This window comes from Crocuta crocuta, unplaced genomic scaffold, assembly GCF_008692635.1.
Source record: "Crocuta crocuta isolate KB4526 unplaced genomic scaffold, BGI_CrCroc_1.0 scaffold541, whole genome shotgun sequence".
In the NCBI taxonomy this organism is placed as follows: domain Eukaryota; kingdom Metazoa; phylum Chordata; class Mammalia; order Carnivora; family Hyaenidae; genus Crocuta; species Crocuta crocuta.
Genome location: NW_027531901.1, coordinates 214853 through 234876, shown reverse-complemented (window position 1 = coordinate 234876; position 20024 = coordinate 214853). Strand labels below are relative to the sequence as shown.

Below are 20024 nucleotides of genomic sequence, written 5' to 3'. Positions count from 1 at the left end.
CCGCCTCACTCTGTGCTGTTGGGGTCCCTGCCGGGAAAGGGTCCAGGAAGGACCAAGCCCACCTCAGTGCTTCTGGGGGGCTGGGCACTCCAGCTCTGTGCCCCTTAGCTGATGGCACTTAATGGAGAGAGCTCTTAGGGGGCAAGTGAACCCCCCGACCTCTACAGAACCACATCCTTGGCCCAAGACTCCAGGTGCTTGTCTCCAGGTCAGAGGCCCGAGTAAAATAAGGCCCAGGCTGCCCCCAGGGATTACCCACCAGCCTGGCTCGCGTCCTCAGAGGACCTTGTAAATCAGGACGGGGGCCCGCGCTCCCCCGTCTCTGGGGAGCCCCACTCCGTCCCTGCACACGCACAGCCTGCTCCGCTCGCGTCCCCGGTCACTGCGCTTCCTCCGCGCCTGGCTCGAAGCCGGGAGCGGTGGGAGGGTGTCACCAAGAGCTCCCCGAAACGGAGGGGTCTNCCCTCGCTGCGCGGTGGGCGCCGGCCGCTGGCGTCACCTGGGCACCGCAAGAAACGCATCACCGGCCCCTCCAGACCTGGTGAGGCCCAGCGGGGCGCAGTGGCACCGGTGACAAATGCACGTACTACAGAACCGACGGCCTTAACCCCCTTAAGTGTACAGTTTAGTGGCATTAAGTACGTTTACACCATTAACGTCCACCAGCACCGGCTCTAGAACTTTTCTGTCTTGCAAAACTGAAACTCTGTATCCATTAAACGGTAACTCCCATTCCTCCTCCCCCGCAGCCCTCGGCCACCGCCACCCTGCTTTCCTTCTGTGACTTTCACTCGTACGAGTGGAATCGTATGTGGCTGACGTGCTTATTCCACTTACCAAATGCCCTCAGGGGTCATCTGTTGTAGCAGATGTCAGTATTTCCTTGTGTTTTAAGGCTGAATAATAGTGTATGTACATGGTTTCTGTATCTATTGATCCCTTGATGGACACTTGGGTTAGCTCCACCTTTTGGCGATCCTGAATATGTGAATAATACAGCTATGGGTGTAAGAGTACAGTTATCTTTTTGGGGTAACCGCCTTCAGGTCTTTAGGGTGTACGCCCAGAAGTGGGATGGCTGGATCATATGGTAGTTCTGTTTTCAATTTTTTGAGGAACATCCATGTTTTCCACAAGAACTGCACCATTTTATATCCCAAGAACAGCATGCAGAATTCAAATTTTTCTACATGCTCTTAATTAACACTGTTATTTTCAGGGGGTGGGAGTTGGATTATTTCATTTTTATTCATAGCAACCACCCTAATGGGTGTGAGGTGGTATCTCACTATGGCTTTGATTTGCGTTTCCCCAGTATCAGTGATGTTGAGCATCTTTTCACGTGCTTATTGGCCATTTGTATATCTTATGAAGAAATGGCTGTTCAAAAGGACTGTATTTGACAACCTGTGATTCTGATGCATGCTAAAATTTGAGAATCAGTAACTTCAATCCTGACGCACTTTCCTTTTCCTGAAGCAACTATGCCCTGCAAGTCAGTAGAAAGCAGAACTCATCATCTACTTGTTGCAGGAACCCATGTTCCAAAACCAGCCCTAAGTTCCAATACAGGCTCCCCAAGGGGGGAAAAACGAGCACTCTGCCACCTCGAGCCCTGCTCCCAGCTCCTTACACACACATCAGAACAGACCCATGGTCCCAGAGGCCCCAATGACTGTAGGAAAGTGAGGGGAAAGAAAGGAACACCACCATTTACTAAGCACTTACTACATGCCAAGTACTTTACACATATTATTTTAGTTAATTCTTGAAACATCCCTTTAAAATAAGTACTGTTGGGGCTCCTGGCTGGCTCAGTCAGTTGAGTGTCTGATTCTTGATTTCAGCTCAGCTCATGATCCCAGGGTCCTGCGATCGAGCGCTGCATCTGTCCCTGCTCTGGGCATGAAGCCAGCTTAAGAGTTTTCTCTTGCTCCCTCTGCTCCTCTCCCCCACTTGTGCACTCTCTCTCCCTAAAACAAAAAATAACACAAAAAGGTAATGTTATTCCCCATTTTACAGATGAGGAAAGTAGGTGGGGAAAGGGCAATGAACTATCATAAAGACGTACAATTCTCAGTAGCTGAGTTGGGATTTGAACCTCAACTCTTTCTGGTACATATTTAGACTACCCAGCTCTGGTTGCACCAAATAATCCCACATCCCAGACAGCAAGTACCTAATGTCAAAAAAAGCAATAAAATTAAAGGAGAGAAAAGTTTAGTCTCATTTCCCCAAGCTTGTGTCTCCATCTGAGCTGCCGAGACTCACCAGGGCACCCCTGGCCACACAGTCACCTGAGATAAGAAATACAGCACAAAGTTCTGTATTTCCCGCCCACACCCAATCCAACCAGTCCTCAAACCTCTTAAATCATCACCTCGTTCACGTCTCTGCCACCCAGGCTTCAGGCCAAGCCCTTCTTGTTCCTTGACCACAGTGTTGTAATGACCTTTGTGATGTGTGTAGGATCTGTAGTGATGTCCCCCTTTTCATGCCTGTTATAGGTAACTTGTGTTTTTGTCTGTCTTGGTAGAGTTATTAATTTAATTATTTTTTTAAAGAAACAACTTCTGACTTGGGTAATTTTTTCATAATACATTCCCTTTTTTATTTTAAAATTTGATTTCTATATTCATCTTTACAATTTCTTCTAATTTCTTTGGATTTGATTTGCAATACTTTTTTCTAGCTTCTTGAAATGATTGCTCAGATTTTCAGCCTTACTCTTTTTCTAATTCTTTTCTAATATATACATTTTCTAATATACAATATATAATTTATAATATACAAACATATATATATGTATACACACACAAATAATTTTCCTTCTAAGCACTATTTGAGCTGCATCCCACAGATTCTGATATATTGTATTGTCATTATCAATCAGTTCAAAATATTTTCAAATTGCAATTAAGTTTTCCTTGCTCCATGGAATATTTTGTGGAGATATGATTTCTGGCCCAGCATATGGTCAATGTTGGTGAATTTTTCATTTTCACTTGAAAAGAATGTAGGGGCTGGCTCAGTCAGTGGAGAGTATGACTCTTGATCTCAGGGGTGTGAGTTCAAGCCCCACATTGGTATGGAGATTACTCAAAAATAAAATCTTTTTTTTTAAAAAAGAATGTAGAACACATTGTTAGAACTATTGTTCTATACATGCCAATTAGGTCAAGTTTGTGAAGCATGTGGCTCAAAATTTATACATCCTTACCGATACTTTGTCTGCATATTCTCTAAGTGATTCGAGATATATTAAAATCTCCATCTACAATGATGGATTTGTCTATTTCTAATTAACTTCTGTCATATTTTTCTTATCTAGGGATTGTTTTTAGATACAAATTTAAAATTTATACTGAACTGGTTCTTTTACTGTTAATGAAGTTCAACCATGCTATTGTGGTTTCCCTACCTGTGCCCTCTTCTTTTAGCTTTGCCTTCTGCAACAGAAACTAGATAATGGATTGAAGCTCCTGTTGCCTCCCCACTCCGACAGGTTGGAGACAGAGCTCCTTAGCAAGCCTGAAAGCAGGGTGGGAGGCCTCTACCTTTATGTTCAGCCCCATCTTATGCTCCTTTTCTGCTTCACTGCCACAAACCCTCCAAAGTATCAACACTCAACTTCCGTCTGTTCCCTAAACACATCCAGCAGGGGTTTTCACACACCCGTGCCTTCTGCAGGTTGTCCCTTCTTCCTGGAATGCCCCACCCATCCTAATCTTCTGGCCCAGTTCTGGCCTCATTCTTTGTGTGACACTTCCTCTGCCCCTTTCTCCTCTGAGCTCTTACTGCAGTGTTCACATGCTTCCATCTCAACACTTATGATATTTTCATCATTTTTTGGCTCTCTGTTCCTTCTAGACTGTAAGAGTCTCTGCAGAAAAAGGAGTATCTTAGTTACCTCTGTATCCCCAAGGCCCCAACCCAGTGCCAGGCATAGGTAGGTGCTTAAACACTGTTGAAAGAATGAAGTGCTTGAAGGAAAGCAAGCTGAGTAAAAAGGTAAAATAAAACCCTTTGGAAGAGATTCTGAAGGAGACATTTAACTTTCTCTGAGTTTTGGTTGTGAGGGTGAAAAACGGTACATTCTAGTTTTAGGAAACAAAATCCAAGTTTCCGTTGACTGCAGTATCTTCCCAATATCTACACTTCCCGTTTTCCTAACTTACAGAGCTTGGAAATCTTGGAGCATAAATGTCGTGTATCTTTAAAAATAAGCAAATGAAACTATGTTTCTCAGTCTCTCTAACAGGTAGGCCATGTGACAGTGTCTGGCCAATGAGATACAAATCTACATTATGGGGGCGGGGCTTCTGGAAAGGATTTTTAAAGGGGAGCAGACTCAGCTGAACTGTGACTCTCCCATGTCCTCCCCTCTGGGGCCTGCACCACGACAGAGGTCATGGCTGGAGACACAGCAGCCATCTGGAGAGCTGCCTCAAAGCAAAGTCCAGGAGATTACAGAGACCTCGGTTCCAGCATTCTGCAGTGGCCACACTTGACCTTGGCCGCCTTCCTCTGAATTTCTTATTACATAAAAAAATAAACACCAATTCATAGGAGCCACTACTTTTGAGGTTTTGGTTATTTGTAGCTAAGCAGACTTCTGCGCTAACTCAACACGAGAATGAACATTTCCTAAACAGATGCTCCTAATCTAGGGTTCACACAACTCTTCAGAGGTTCTGAAGACCCCTGTGGTTGATAGAATAATACCCTCCCACACAAAGATGTCCACATCTTTAGCCCTGGACGCTGTGACAAGGTTACCTTACCTGGCAAAGGGGACTTTGCAAATGTGCTTACAGTTTAAGACTTGAGATAGCAAGATTTTCCTGCTTATCTGCATGGACCTGATGTATTCATTCAAATCCTTATATGTAGAGAACCTTTCCTGGCCATCACATAAAAAGATGTGACCAGGCAAGGAGGGGCAGGGTGATGCTACATTACTGGCTTTAAAGATGAAGACAGGAATCCACGAACCAATAAACACAGGAAGCTGACAAGTTTGAGTGAAAATGGATTGTTCCCCAGAACATCCAGAAAGAAGCCCAGCAACACCTCAGAGATACTCTGGTCATATTTCTGACCTCAGAACTTTAAGATAATAATTGTGTTGTTTTAAGCCACTGAGTTTGTGGCAATATGTTATAGCAGCAATAGAAAATTAACACACCACCTAAAATTGTATGCAAAAGGGTGTGTGTGTGGGTGTGTGGAGGTACATGCGGATACCTGTGTTCCTTAGGGAAAGATCCATAGACTTCAACAAAAATCTTAAAAGGGAAGGTAGTTTAAATTTCCAATTATAAAATAAGTCCTGGGGATGTAAAGTATGGCACCGTGACTGTAGCCCCTAATTCTGTGTGGTATATTTGAACGCTGCTAAGAGGGTAAATCTTCAAAGTTCTTATCACAACAAAAGATAATCTGTAACCCTACGTGGATGTTAACTAGACTTCTTGTGATGATTACTTCACAGTATAAACAAATATCAAAATGTTATGTTATATACTGAAACTAATATCATATATGTCAATTACACCTCAGTTTAAAAGAAGGTTAGTTTTTAGAAGGTTAGAAACTACTGATCTAAATCCTACTATTTACAACCCCTATAAACCAAACTCTAAAAGCGATATCAGGTGCAGAGTCCCTACATGGCTCAGTTGGTTAAGTGTCTGACTCTTGATTTCAGCTGAGGTCATGATCTCACGGTTTGCGAGTTCAAGCCCCACTTCAGGCTCTGCACTGACAGCATGGAGCCTGCTTGGGATTCTCTCTCCCTGTCTCTCCATCCCTCCCCTACTCACACTATAAATAAATAAATAAATAAATAAATAAATAAATAAATAAATAAATGCCAGGTGAAAACTAGCATCACTCATTAACGAACCAATGCCACCCCAACCTGGCTGTACCTCAGACCCCCAAGGGACCACTGAAAAATACAGATTTACAAACACCATTGAGTCAGGTTTGGAGGCGAGGCCCAGGGAGATGTATTTCACACACCTCTCAGAAAATGTACCACATAGTCGGCTGTGGGAAACAAGGTCCTACAAGAGATTCAGAATTCTGCAGTGTGTTCCTCAACATGTGCCACCATGATATGGTAGGAAAAAATGGAACTTGGCCTCAGATGGAGAGGATTTAAATCTCTCAGGTCTGATCCACTGTGTAATCCCCAGTAAGTCAATGAAATAGGGAAACGAATAAACATCCCAATGGATGGGCTTTTTGGGACATTATTTTCTGACTGTAAAGCTCTATAGACATTTGTTATTCATATAATCTGAAATGAAGAGTGAGCTCAATTTCCTGGTTGCCAGAATAAACTTTCCTATAGAGACTTGAACTGAAGTATGGGTCTGTAGAATGACGGCTGGGGAGAGCACCTTTCAAACCTGGCCATACAGCATGCAGATTTGCTTCAGGCCTGTGTGCCTTTTGGAAAATAGAACCTCTTGTCAAATTATCTAAGGGAAGTGAAAACCCACTGCTTTTTCTCTCTTTTTACTCTCTCACTTCAAGAACTGATCTGTGAATGTTTTCTGTTGACTCTGGTGTTTGCAAATTGAACAACAGATACTATCAGCTTACCTATCAATTTCTCTAAGGCAAGCTTGACTTCCTCCCAGAGTGGCAGAAAACTGTTGAAAGCATCCTTTTCATAACAATGCAAAAGAAGTGATGGCTTGCCCTCACTCCCTTCCTGCCCCACGGCACAGAGGAATAATGTACTGAAATGATTAAATGTCCCAACGGAAATGTTGGTTTCTCCTAAACTTTGAAAAAGTCTGAAGATTTATTGGTCTATTTTTCCTCTTCCTTTCTCTACCAACTTTTTTTTTTCTAGTGAATTCATTATTTCCTAACTGCTTAAATACTAGGTCAAAACTTAGGTGCATTTCTAAGGCTCGTAGTACAAGCTCATTGGCTCAGTAATCTCTAGGTTTAGAGTATGATTTTTTCATTACAAAAACCTTCAATCATGACAGAAAATACACATAGTTCTTCTAGTTGAAAAGAAAAGTCAAGCGAGTATCTTCAAGCCCTATCTTGGTCCATAACTTTGCCTGGGATCTCTTTTCCTGGACTGTAGCTCCCTGGTCTCTGATGGGAAATACTGATTCCTTCCTGATGGAATTACCCAAGCATGACTCTCTAACACCTCCCTCAGCTCCTGCTGGTGAGCGTTCAACTTTCTGGGCACTGAGCGTATGCCAGCCGGGTGCTCGGGGAGGGTGCTCGCACCTGGTTTGCAGTTGGAGGTGTAGCTGAGGAGGAGCGGGACAGGTGCTGCCTGAGCATCCGCGCAGCAGGTGCACGTAACCAGCTAACCCACACCACCCGTTCCCCGACCACGTTGTCTCATTCATTTATTATTTATTTTTATTTTTTAATGAGGTCCGTGGGCCCCCATTTTGTCTCATTTAAACCACACAGAGATCTGAGGAGAAAGATACAGGCAAAGACTTAATCTCAGTTATCAAAGGACTGTGCAAACTGAGGACTGCCGGTGTTACAAGTTCACAATCCTTGTCCCAAACTCTTGGGACCAGGTATGTTTCTGAATTCAGATTTTTATTTTTTCAGAATTTAGAAGACAACATAGCATAATCCCCTCTGAAGATTGGCATCTTTCCTCAGTGCTAGAAAAGTCTGTTATTTGTTACTCTTTGACTCTGTGTTCTCTCCTCCTGAGCTCTAATTTGCTATATTGTAAAAGACTTCTTGCTTTATCATGTGTGGGTACAAACCTTCATAGTTGCCGTCTTTTTGCCTCATTAAGATGCATTCTGCATAATGTCTTTCCTTATGTTTTCTTGGTTACTTGTCTCTTTAGTATAATCTGTTGTTTTACCAGTCCTTTGAATCTGTAATTTTCATTATTACATTTCTTAAACCTAAAAGATTCTAAAAAAGAAGAATAAATAAAATCGGGCACCTGGGTGGCTCAGTCGGTTAAGCATCTGACTACATCTCAGGTCATGATCTTATGGTACATGGGTTTGAGCCCCACTTCGGGCTCTGTGCTGACAGCTCAGAGCCTGGAGCTGCTTCAGATTCTGTGCCTCCCTCTCTCTCTGCCCTTCCCCTGCTTGTACTCTGTCTCTCAAAAATAAATAAATGTTAAAAAATGTTTTTAATAAATTAATTAAATTAATTAATTAAATAAAAAGTTCTATGTGGTCAACTGCCTTGTCAACTTGATGGTATGTATCTTGCTCCTTAATCATTCTTCCAACACCTTCCTTCATTTCTTTAAATAAATTAAACTTGTTTAGTTTACAGTCTGTTTCCAATAATTCTAATATCTGCATTCCTTACCTTTGATTCTGCAGTCTGCTTACTCTCTCTCCTGGTGGCTTGTTTCCTTATGCATTATGTAACCGTTGCTTGTGAGTTCCCATTCCGTGGAAGTTTATCTTTGTTTAGGATATGTTCCTCCATGACTGATTCATGTTTGCTGCTGCCAGTGGCCTGGGGTACTGCTGCTTCAGCACCTTAACCTAAATTTCTCCTGGGATTTTCTTCTGCTACACGTGGCAGAGCACAGGCTACGGTTCAGAGTGCTCACAGAATACTTCTTCTTTCTCTTTTTCCATTCCACCAAGAACCAAGGAGGCCAAGACACAAGAGACCTCTTTCAATCCCTCTCTACCGGCAGGTGTTATCCTCGTTCACTCACTAGAGGGGAACTAAGCTTAATTTGGGGTCTTTAATCTGACTACACCCAGGCTTAGGTGGCTGTCCCTGCACATGTGAAGGCCACTTGAATCCAGATACCCCCGGGGAGGTGACATCAGTACCCACTTTTCCCCCTACGTTAGAATTTTATTTTCATTATTTCTGGCCTCTGAACATTTATTTCTTGCCAGCTTAGCAAACCATTATTCATTTTTATATGTTGTCCAGCAATTTTAGGTATTTTTGTACCAGGAAAGATTCCCAGATATCTACTGTTTATTCTACCATATTGCCAAAAAGGAAGCCTCAGTAAGTTTTAAGTCACTGAACAATAATTTAATAAGAAGTCAGTAAGAATAATGACCTAACCATGTTTTTGAATGCTTTGAAGTTCTGCTAAGAGTTTTCATGTTATTTCAGGCCCTTAAAGAAGCCGCCAGGATAGCAGTGGGGCCCTGGAGCTGGAAAGTCAGTGCGGTGAGGAGGCCGTGGAATGACGGGGCGTCGTGGCGTCGTGGCTCCTCGGCGCCTCAGGACCCGCCGTAGCAGGGCTCTGGGAGCAGAAGAGGATCAGGTAAGGCCTTGTATGCGTGTGGTTGTTGACTTATCTGTTTGCTCAAATGTATTTGAATTATTCGTTCATTACGTTCAACGTCTTCAAACAGTAACAAAGAGTTGCTGGAAGCCTGCTGTTCCCAGAGACAGTCTCTGCAGCCAGCTTCTCAGCGCGTCTAGAAATATTTTGTGCACGTTCAAGTAGAAGGCTTTTTCACACGCACTTAGTGTAGCCCATGCAATGGCCTTATCGTTTTAAAATTCAGCACTGCGTTGGAAATGTTCCCTATTGAGACGACTTATTTTTCTAATGGCTGAGTGGACGGTCATCGTACAGCTGAACCATGGCTGATGTAAACCTCCCCTCCCACTGGCAGACGTGGTGACTGTCGGCCACACTGAGGCACGTAGATCCTGCCACCACAGGCAAGGACTCCTGTAGAACAAATTCCTGAAGGTGGAAGTCCTTCATCGAGGGGAGAGTACATTTGAATTGTTGTGGATGTCACCAAATTGCCCTGCAAACCAGCCGAGCCAGTCTGCCGGCCCAAAAGCATCGTAAGAGAATTCTTACTTCTGAGAGCTCTTTTATAATCTGCTCCAGTCAATATGTTCTTACTCTCTTAATATGTTAACAGCTTGCCCAGCTAATTGAATTCACCCAGAAAGCCTCTCTATGAGTGCACGCCATGTATTATGCCTAGCATTATTGTGTATTATGCCTATTGTGGAATATAGGAATACCGCCTAAAATTGCATTTAAATTAATATGTAAAAGTAACAATGTTTTCTTTCTAAATTGCTTTCTGATTTTAGCTGCCTTACCGATTGCTAGTCAGTTGGAAATGGATCCTTAGACCTTCATGCTAAGTTTATACACCTCCTCTTCCTCATTCCACCTCCGCACAAACTGAACCTCGAATATTATCAATCTGGTATTATTGTAAAGTCGTATCCTCCCTAGCAGTCACCTCTTAGAAATGTGTCATAAGAAAATAATTGGATGTGAGATTTTTTAATGTTTGCATGAAGATTTTCATGGTAGCTTTGCAATAGTGAAAATCAGAAAGTACTAAATGACCAAATTCTGTAAGAAAGATATTGGCTTATACTTTATGGACAGCCGTAGAATGTAGAACTCTGCAGCCAGCATGAGAAGTGAAGGGTCTGTGTCACCTCAGTACGCCTACGAGCGTTACATGGCTTTATATTGTCCTGTCACCTCTCCTGCCACAGCCCAGTGCGCAGCAGCCTCTCCCGATAATATCCCAGCAGTTTGTCCGTAGCCCCCTCTCCTCAGGAGGACTTTGTCTTGTTCATTTCGGACCTCATATTCATTTGTTTCAGACCTGTCATCTTAATGCCCGCGAAATGGCTATGAGGACGCAGAGGCTGGGTGTGGCTGTGCTCATGCGTGTGCATGCGAGCCGGGGCAGAGGCTGGGTGTGGCTGTGCTCATGCGTGTGCATGCGAGCCGGGGCAGAGGCTGGGTGTGGCTGTGCTCATGCGTGTGCATGCGAGCCGGGGCAGAGGCTGGGTGTGGCTGTGCTCATGCGTGTGCATGCGAGCCGGGGGACACCACTTTCTCACATACTCTGACCCCTTGTTGTTGGGAAGGAGTCTTCTTACCTGACTGCCCGGGAGAGTTTCTGTGGTAACAGTCTCACACCGCGTGTCTGCACCATCACTGCAGACTAGATGGATGGGGGATGGTCCCAGCAAGCCTGGCTGCTGAGAGACTTAATCCCAAGCAGGCCCACAGGCACTGGTCATTCCTTGTGAGAGGCGGCTATACCCTCTGCCATCACCCATCTGGTGGCTTCCCTCTGTGTTCTCTGTCCATGCTACATTGGTCTCCCATGAGCCCCCACTATACACTCCAGCTACCCTCTGCCACCCGGCCTGGATCCAGCGAGGGGACAGAGATACCCATAGCGCTCAGGGAACCTCAAAGGGGTGGTCATTGCTCCTCTCCAGTGGCTGCTCTCCTTTTCCGTTGCCTTCCCTTCCTTCCCTACCATTGACCTCAGCTCTAAGCTGGTAGCTTAGCATGAACAAGGGACAAGACACCAGCTTCTCCTCCTTATAGTCACCTAGATATTCAATAACCAGTTATACTGAGGGCCCCTTCCATAGATTTGAAAGAGAAAAATCTGGTAAGCATCCCTCCATCTGTCATCCACCCATGGGACAGTTAAGAGAAGAAAGACTATGTCCATGGACACTGCACTGCCCCCCCCCCACACACACACAAGTGACCTGTGTAGTTCCACTGCCCCTCTAGCTTACCCTCTCTAGCTCTTGGGACATATGGCATCTCATGCTAACAATTAGGTTTACTTCAGAGTTAGCCCTAAAGAATTTAATTTGGTTCTTAATAGGGCACAATCTAGGCTCTACTCTTGCCATTATCTGGTTGAATCTGCACACACTCAAGCCCGTTACGAAAGCATAGTGGACACCTGTCTATACTGAGAAGGATAGACATCCAAGTACATGAAGGGGGGAAACTCAGGCTCTTTAACACATGTCCAGTGTGATCTGAAATATGTAGATTTTCATGCATCTAAATATGTACGTGCATGTAAAAAGAGATCTGGAAGTTTATCTCAAGTGTTAGTAATGGTTATGGTGGAGATTATGGGCTGTTCTTGCTGATCTATCTATCTACCTGTCCTTTAGTACCATATGAATTGTCTAAGAGAGCCAGCATAGATATGGAAGACGCCACATCCATAAGGCCAAAGTCACTAATCAAAGAGAAAGCCTGTCAGAAGCAGAAAAGCAGATCAGGATATCAAATTCAACACCCAAAAAAACAAAAAATCCAGTGAAAAAATGGGCAAAAGACATGAACAGACACTTCTCCAAAGACATTCAGATGGCCAACAGACACATAAAAAAATGCTCAACATCACTCATCATCAGGGAAATACAAATTAAAACCACAAGTGAGATCCACCTCACGCCAATCAGAATGGCTCACATTAACAACTCAGGCATCAACGGAGAGTGAGGATGCAGAGAAAGAGGATCTCTTTTGCATGCTGGTGGGAATGCAAACTGCTGCAGCCATTCTGGAAAACAGTATGGAGGTTCCTCAAAAAGGTAAAAATAGAACTACCCTAAGACCCAGCAATTGCACTACTAGTTATATATTCAAGGGGTACAGGTGTGCTGTTTCAAAGGGGCACATGCACCCCGATGTTTATATCAGCACTATCAACAAGAGCCAAAGTATGGAAAGAGTCCAAATGTCCATCAACACATGAATGGATAAAGAAGATGTGGTGTATGTATACAATGAAGTATTACTCGGTGATCAAAAAGAATGAAATCTTCCCATTTACAAGATGGAGCTAGAGGGTATTATGCTAAGTGAAATAAGTCAATCAGAGAAAGACAAATACATGACTTATGACTTCACTCATATGTGGAATTTAAGATACAAAACAGATGAACAAAAGGGAAGGGAAGCAAAAAGAATATAAAAACAGTGAGGGGGACAAACCATAAGAGACTCTTAAATACAGAGAAGAAACCGAGGGTTGCTGGAGGGCTTGTGGGTGGGGGGATGGGCTACGTGGGCGAGGGGCACTGAGGAGGGCACGTGTTGGGATGAGCACTGGGTGTTCTATGTAGGGGATGAGTACCTGGATTCTACTTCTGAAATCACTACTGCACTGTATGCTAGCTAACTTGATTGTAAATTAAAAATAAATCAAAACAAAACAAAAAGAACAACAGAAAAAGAAGGATCGTTAGTGTTTGCGGTGTTCTACTGGTTGATGAATAAATGTTGGCATTTCTTGAGAAAAAACAAAGAAAAAGAAAGTGGATCGTGAGCTGTGCACACAGAACTGCCGCTCATCCAAATAAGAAGGAAACTTGACTTTCATGTAACAGGGGAAGAAAGCAGAGCTAGAGGCAGCCCTCGTTGCCCAGCTGTTGACCATAACCTGCTATGTACGGTGCAGACCTGCGGAGGGGCTGATATCCGCTTCCCAGGAAGGGGCTTTGCCAGCAGAGATAAGGAGGAGACCAGCCGGCACGTGGAAGAAAGCGGTCAAAGCCAGATGTCTCCTTACAGTGTTTTCAAAGGAGGGAGAGAAAAATGAAAACGGTCTAGATCATTCACACACCAGGTAATCATCCTCTAAATGACTGATACTTAGCTAAATGCACTTCTTAATGTCAGTTCTTCCAAACTTGCCTGGCCTTAGTTTTTATACAAGACAAACTACACTTCCACATGGTTTTCAAATTCAGAAAGTTCAGGGGAAGGGCAATTACTATCACAACCCTTCAACTATACTAACAGGCAGAGACTTCAGCAAATACTTTCCCACTGAAGTATTTCATAAGCCAAAAGTCCAACTGTTATTATTGGGCCCAACATTTCCAACCTGCTTCCACGCTCAAAAATTATTTTTCCAGCGATCCAAATTTAGTGAAACTGCAGCCATCGATGTTAGAATACATCTGTATGCCATAATGCCAAAGTTTTAAAATATTTCTCACCTCCACTCAAATATTAAAACTAGCATGACACTTGTCAAAACATAAAAATGTTTAAATGATGCTATTTCTAGAAGGCAGTATAGGGGCACTGAGTGGCCGGTCTGGGGTTTGTGATCTCAGGTAGTTTTGTCTTGTGTCATTGTCAGGTGAGCGGGGGTCGCCACGACAACACACCGCAGCCTGGGTGGCTTCGGCGACAGAGATGGGTTTCCTCACAGTTCTGGAGACGGGATATCAAGGTGCCAGCAAGGCTGATGTCTGGTGACAGCTCCCCCCTCAGGGCGAAGCGGTCGCTTTCTCCCTGTGCGCTCACACGACCTCCGCCCTGGGCTCCTGTGTGGAGAGCGAGCTCCCAGGCATCAGCTCAGGCCCAACTCTTACAGCCACACTTAACCTTCCTTACCTCCTTACTCCAAATACTGCCACATGGGGGGCTAGGACTTCAACTTATGAATATGGGGGGGCATATATATTCAGCTCATAACATCAGATATGTGACTGAGAAGTTATTTAACCCCTCGAAGGCTCAGTTTCCCCATTTGTAAGAAGATCATACCCAGAGTTTCGCTGTGAATATTAAATTTGGTAAGCTGTGAAAAGCACATTCCAGGGTATCTAGCACATGGGAAGAAACTGATAAATGTTAAGCAATTTAATGCCATTATTACTGTGCTATTTATTTTTTTAAATGCTTATTTACTTTTGAGAGAGAGAGAACATGAGGAAGAGGCAGAGAGAGAGGCAGATAGAGGATCGGACGCAGGCTCTACGCTGTCAGCACAGAACCCGATGCGGGGCTCAAACTCACAAACCATGAGATCGTGACCTGAATCAATGTCGGTGCTTAACCAAATGAGCCCCCCAGGAGCCCCCCTATTTTACTCTTTTAAAAAAAAAGTGTTGGGGTGCTGCGGTGGCTCAGTTGTTTAAGTACCGACTTTGACTCAGGTCACGATCTTGTGGTTTGTGAGTTTGAGCCCCGCATCCGGCTCTGTGCTCTCAGATTCTCTCTCTCTCCCCCCCACTCCCTCCCCCGCTCACACTGTCTCTGTCTCTGTCAAAATAAATTTTAAAAAATTTAAAATAATAAGTGTTTTTGTTTGGAGGAAAATAGACAAATTTCAAAACACTATGCTTCGGGGGGCTTCATTTTTAAATGGGTTATTTTAGAGCCTTCTTTGGCGTAGACGTTCAAGACCTCAGGCTCCCACAGGTTTGGGTGCACCTGGTGAAGAGCTAGGAGGTAAGGGGCACACCAGGAGCTCGAGCTCACACCCGCGGCCCCCGCCCGCTGGGCCCTCCCTCGGGGCTCGCTCTCACAGTCACTTTGGTGAACTGTCAGGTCTGCGCCTCAGCTGCTTTCCAGATGCGACCCATCAGCGGAAACTTCTGAAATCCTTCCTTAGCCGTTTCCTCAAGTTCCCACCCACTGTTTTCCTAGTTTAAATGCAGTGGGGTTTTGAGATGTTGCCCTGTGTGTGTGTGTGTGTGTGTGTGTGTGTGTGTGTGTGTGCGTGCGCACGTGTGTGTGAGATGGGGCAGGGGAGGTTTGTGACGGGCCAGCCACAAACTAAGTATCCAGGATTGAATGTATGCGAGGCGGCTGCCCTGGTGGAGTGTACAGGAATGGAGCCAGGAGCCAGGAGGGGGTGTGTGTGTGTGTGTGAAGCTTCCAGAGAAATGGAAGCAGCTCCAGCCCCTTCTGTGCCTTCTGCATCTCACCACACACTCAGGTGGACGGGAGGGTCTTCCGGGAAGGGCAGGTCGTCGGACAAGGACCCCAGTCCTCGCTTCAGAGCCTGGGACTCGGTGCTGGAAGTGCTTCAAGCTGCAAAACAGGCATGATCTTCTCTAAATGCACACATTTTCCAGCAGTGTGACAGGGGAATTCAATAACACGTGGTGAGGCAGGGATGGCCCTGAGCCCACCCGACAACAGGGACCTGTCGTTTCACTCCAGGGACCTGGCGAGGTGACCACCCACACGCAGCGTTGGGCGGAGGAGGCAACGGCGATTCTGAGCCCGGGAGGGAGACGGCCTTCCTTCCTGGAAGCAGGCTCGCTCCCTGGAGGAGGGCTGAAGGAATGTGTCTGCACTGGTGACACCCCAGGCTGGGCCACACTTGCTGAGGTGCGGAGGGGAAGAGGAGAGAGGTCCCCAGCCCCAGGGGCCACGCGGCTGTCAAGGGCCGGTGCCAGCGGCTGTGGGGACAGCAGGGACCGTACACTGAGCCCCATCACCTTCCCTGGGACACCAACGCGATAGTCCCACGCGGTCATGTGGCGGGTGTCCTCGGGCCTCGAGATGAGAGTTCTGACTCAGTTTCCCCTCACAAACCCAGGGGTGGACACTTGGTACCTACCCCAGGTACTCTGACGAAATGTGGCACAGCAGGTGAGTCTCCAGAGAAAAAACTGCTTTGCTATCACCCTGTACTGAGTAACCAAACTCAACGCACAGAAACCACGTGTACGCATTTAGGCGCTGAACACGTAAGGTCATGAGCACACGTAAGACAGGACCACGGACGGGAGACGCCGTGATAAACAGTGCACAGTCCCCCAGGCAGCTAACGGAGGGCCTGGGGCACCGTGGGTTCACAAGGCCATCGGCCAGGAAGAATATCAGGTCAGAGGACAGAGGGGCAAGGACAAATGAAGGTCACCAGTGTCCCTGCATCTGTCTGTCACCACATCCAACCAGGACAACCTTCAGGGAGCACCGGCCACCGCCTCTCTTCTGCCTCCCACATCTTGTGCCCCTTCCTCTTTGGACGCACCCCCTCCCGGGAGCATACAGGGAAGGGGCTCTGGGAGGCATCCCTCCGGCTTGAGCACAACATGGCACGTGGTCTCCTGGCCACCACCGCCACGGCTAAACTACCCACCGTCCTGGGGAAACAAATAGGCTTGTCAACCTAGCATCTGACAAATACTGAAATGAGCGTTCCGTGTAAGTTCACGACATGACTTGGGGGTCATCTCCACCCTGATTGATCTTAGATGGCCACCAAGCATTTGCTGTCACTCACAACCACCTATGAGTTAGAACCTACAGAAATAAAAAGCATGGAAAAAAGTTAGGGGCATCTGGGGGTCTCAGTGGGTCAAGCATCTGACTTTATCTCAGCTTTTGATCTCACGGTTTGTGAGTTCCAGCCCCGCATTGGGCTCCGTGCTGACAGCTCAGAGCCTGGAGCCTCTTTCAGTTCTGTGTCTCCCTCTCTCTCTGCCCCTCCCCCTGCATCTGCTCACACTGTCTCAAAAATAAATAAACATTAAAAAAATTAAAAATGGGGCACCTGGGTGGCTCAGTCGGTTGGCCATTCGACTTCGGCTCAGGTCATGATCTCACGATTCGTGGGTTTGAGCCCCACGTCGGGCTCTGTGCTGACAGCTCGGAGCCTGGAGCTGCTTCAGATTCTGCGTCTCCCTGTCTCTCTCTGACCCTCCCCTGCTCACGCTCTGTGTCTCTCAGTCTCTCAAAAATGAATAAACATTTAAAAAATAAATAAATAGGGGCGCCTGGGTGGCTTAGTCAGTTAAGCGTCCGACTTTCACTTGGGTCATGATCTCGCAGTTCGTGGGTTCGAGCCCCGCGTCGGGCTCTGTGCTGACTGCCAGCTCAGAGCCTGGAGCCTGTTTCAGATTCTGTATCCCTCTCTCTCTGACCCTCACCTGCTCATGCTGTCTCTCTCTCTCTCTCCAAGAAATAAATAAAAATATTTAAAAAATAATAATAAATAAATAAATAAATAAAAATAAAATGGTCATTTTATTGTAATCACCCTTATGCAGGTCAGGAGTCGGGGCAGGCCTGCCCTGGGCAATTTTTCACTTCTGTTTCATATGATAACAACTGAGGTTGGTCAGTGGCGCTCACCTGGTGGCTGGGCTTCTCTGCAGGGTCTCAGATGCTTTGCTCACACGCCTGGTCTCCTCTCTCCTGAGCTGTCGGCACAGAGCCTGACGCGGGGCTCGAACTCACGAACCGTGAGATCATGACCTGAGCCAAAGTCAGACGCTCAACTGCCTGAGCCCCTCAGGGGCCCCAAAACGACCCCTGTTCTGGGGCCCACGGGAGAGGATTCTTACATAAAACAGAGTGTGGAGGCGGCTCCAAGGAGGCCGGACGCATGCAGGTCCCAGAGAACAGGGCGGAGCAGCGCCGAGTGCCTGGCGGGGATCAGCTGGGGCCCAGAGCAGGTGCGGTCAGGTCCCCTTAGGTGACGAATCTCAGCTGGTGTCACACTGAAATTGAAACAAAAGGCTGCCCAGCTCAGCCCTGCCCCGATTCCTGACCCGCCCCATCGTGGCTAATAGAGAAACGCACACCAAAACCACCGGAAACGTCGATGCTACTACATACCTAGGAGGGTGGCCGCCCTTTAAGAGACTGGCTGCCAGACGAAGGCTAAGGCCCCAGGGTCCATCGACGGGTGAACGGACGGGGCGGCGGCGGCGCGCCTGCGCACTGGGCACACAGCCGCAGCCGTCGGAAAGGACGGGGCGTCGCCGCTTGCAACGCTGTGGACGGGGCCGAGTATAAGCGGAATAAGCCAGTCACAGAAAGGGAAATGCCGTGTGATCGCACTTGTTTGTGGGATGTGAGAAACAAAACAAAGGCGCAAAGGCCCAGGAGACAGAGCGAGGCAAGCCGAGAANAGGAACTTGATAAAAAATAAAACAACATATAAATAAAACGCCTGGCTGTACAAGTGCGGCTGCGGAGGTGAGGACGAGGTGGAGTCCGGATACACCGCTGGTGGGAATGTGAGGTGCAGCCACTTGGGAAAACAGTTAAACATATGGGACGCCTGGGTACTCAGTCGATGAAGCGTCCAACTCCTGATTTTTGCTCAGGTCGTGATCTTGCGGTTGCGAGTCCGAGCCCTGCACCAGGACAGTGTGGAGCCTGCTTAGGGTTCTCTCTCCCTCTCTCTCTGCCATTCTCCTGCTCATGTGCACGTGCTCCTTCTCTCTCTCTCTCTCTCTCAAAATAAATAAATATTTTTTTAAAAGTTAAACATGTACTTACCATGTCGCCCAGCCACTCCACTCTTAGGTATTTATCCAGGAGAAAAGAAAGCTTACGTGCTGCAAAGACGGAACCAGGAAGATACCAGTAGCTTTATTTGTAACAGCCCCGAACTGGAAACCATGTAAACGCCCATCCATAGATGAGTAGACAAACCGTGGCCTAGTCATACAAGGGAACAAACATGTAACAACGTGAATGAAGCTCAAAATAGTCACCCTGAGCGAAAGAAGATAGGCCAAGAAGAGAATATATATTGTATGATTCCATTTATAGAAAACTCTAGAAAATGCTGCTAATCTATAGTGAAGGAAAGAAAATCAGTGGTCGTCTGAGGTTCAGGGTGGGACAGAGGGGAAGAAGGAGCTACAGAAGGGGCAGGAGGGAACTTCTGGGAGTGATGGGCGCGTCATTACCTTGACTGTGGTGCCGATTTCACAGGTTGTAGACATGGTCAAAACGTATCAAGGTCTATGGCTTAAATATATATAATTTATTGTATGGTAATTATACCTCAATAAGACTGTTACTGTATAAATATACATATTATACATGTATCACATATATACATATATGTCTAATCTCTGTTATTTACATATATATGTGCATATCAGAGTTTTTCAAATTGATTTGGCTATGATCCTTTTTCTCTGCTCACCTATTACCCTAGTTTGCAGAAAAATGGCTTATGCAGATACAGACCTAGCGCTGACCCTGGCTGCACTCTCCTGCTGGCTGTATGCCCTGCAGTATACAAAAAAGCCTCAGTTTTCTTGTCTGTAAAATGGAGATGTGCTCAGGACTTAAATGCTGAATTTCAAATGCCTGCCCCATTGTAGGTTCTTAAAAGCTTTAGTCCACTAACCACCCCAGAAATCAAGCCAGCCATGTTTACANCCTATTACCCTAGTTTGCAGAAAAATGGCTTATGCAGATACAGACCTAGTGCTGACCCTGGCTGCACTCTCCTGCTGGCTGTATGCCCTGCAGTATACAAAAAAGCCTCAGTTTTCTTGTCTGTAAAATGGAGATGTGCTCAGGACTTAAATGCTGAATTTCAAATGCCTGCCCCATTGTAGGTTCTTAAAAGCTTTAGTCCACTAAAGCTAAACCACCCCAGAAATCAAGCCAGCCATGTTTACAGGTGTCCCCGATTGCATTAACTTTATTTTCAACTAAAGAAACCAGCATTCAGGCATCTCGA

At 46.0% G+C, this 20024-nt stretch overlaps 1 long non-coding RNA gene across 1 annotated transcript; it reads right to left on the bottom strand.

The window, feature by feature from the left end:
- Positions 1–1739: 1739 nt before the first annotated feature.
- Positions 1740–18220, bottom strand: LOC144239827 (uncharacterized). The gene is made up of 5 exons (XR_013337502.1): positions 18152–18220; positions 17878–18033; positions 17666–17788; positions 15505–15610; positions 1740–1973 (listed from the first exon to the last, which is right to left on the bottom strand). It is a non-coding gene; the product is annotated as an uncharacterized LOC144239827 (long non-coding RNA).
- Positions 18221–20024: the final 1804 nt, after the last annotated feature.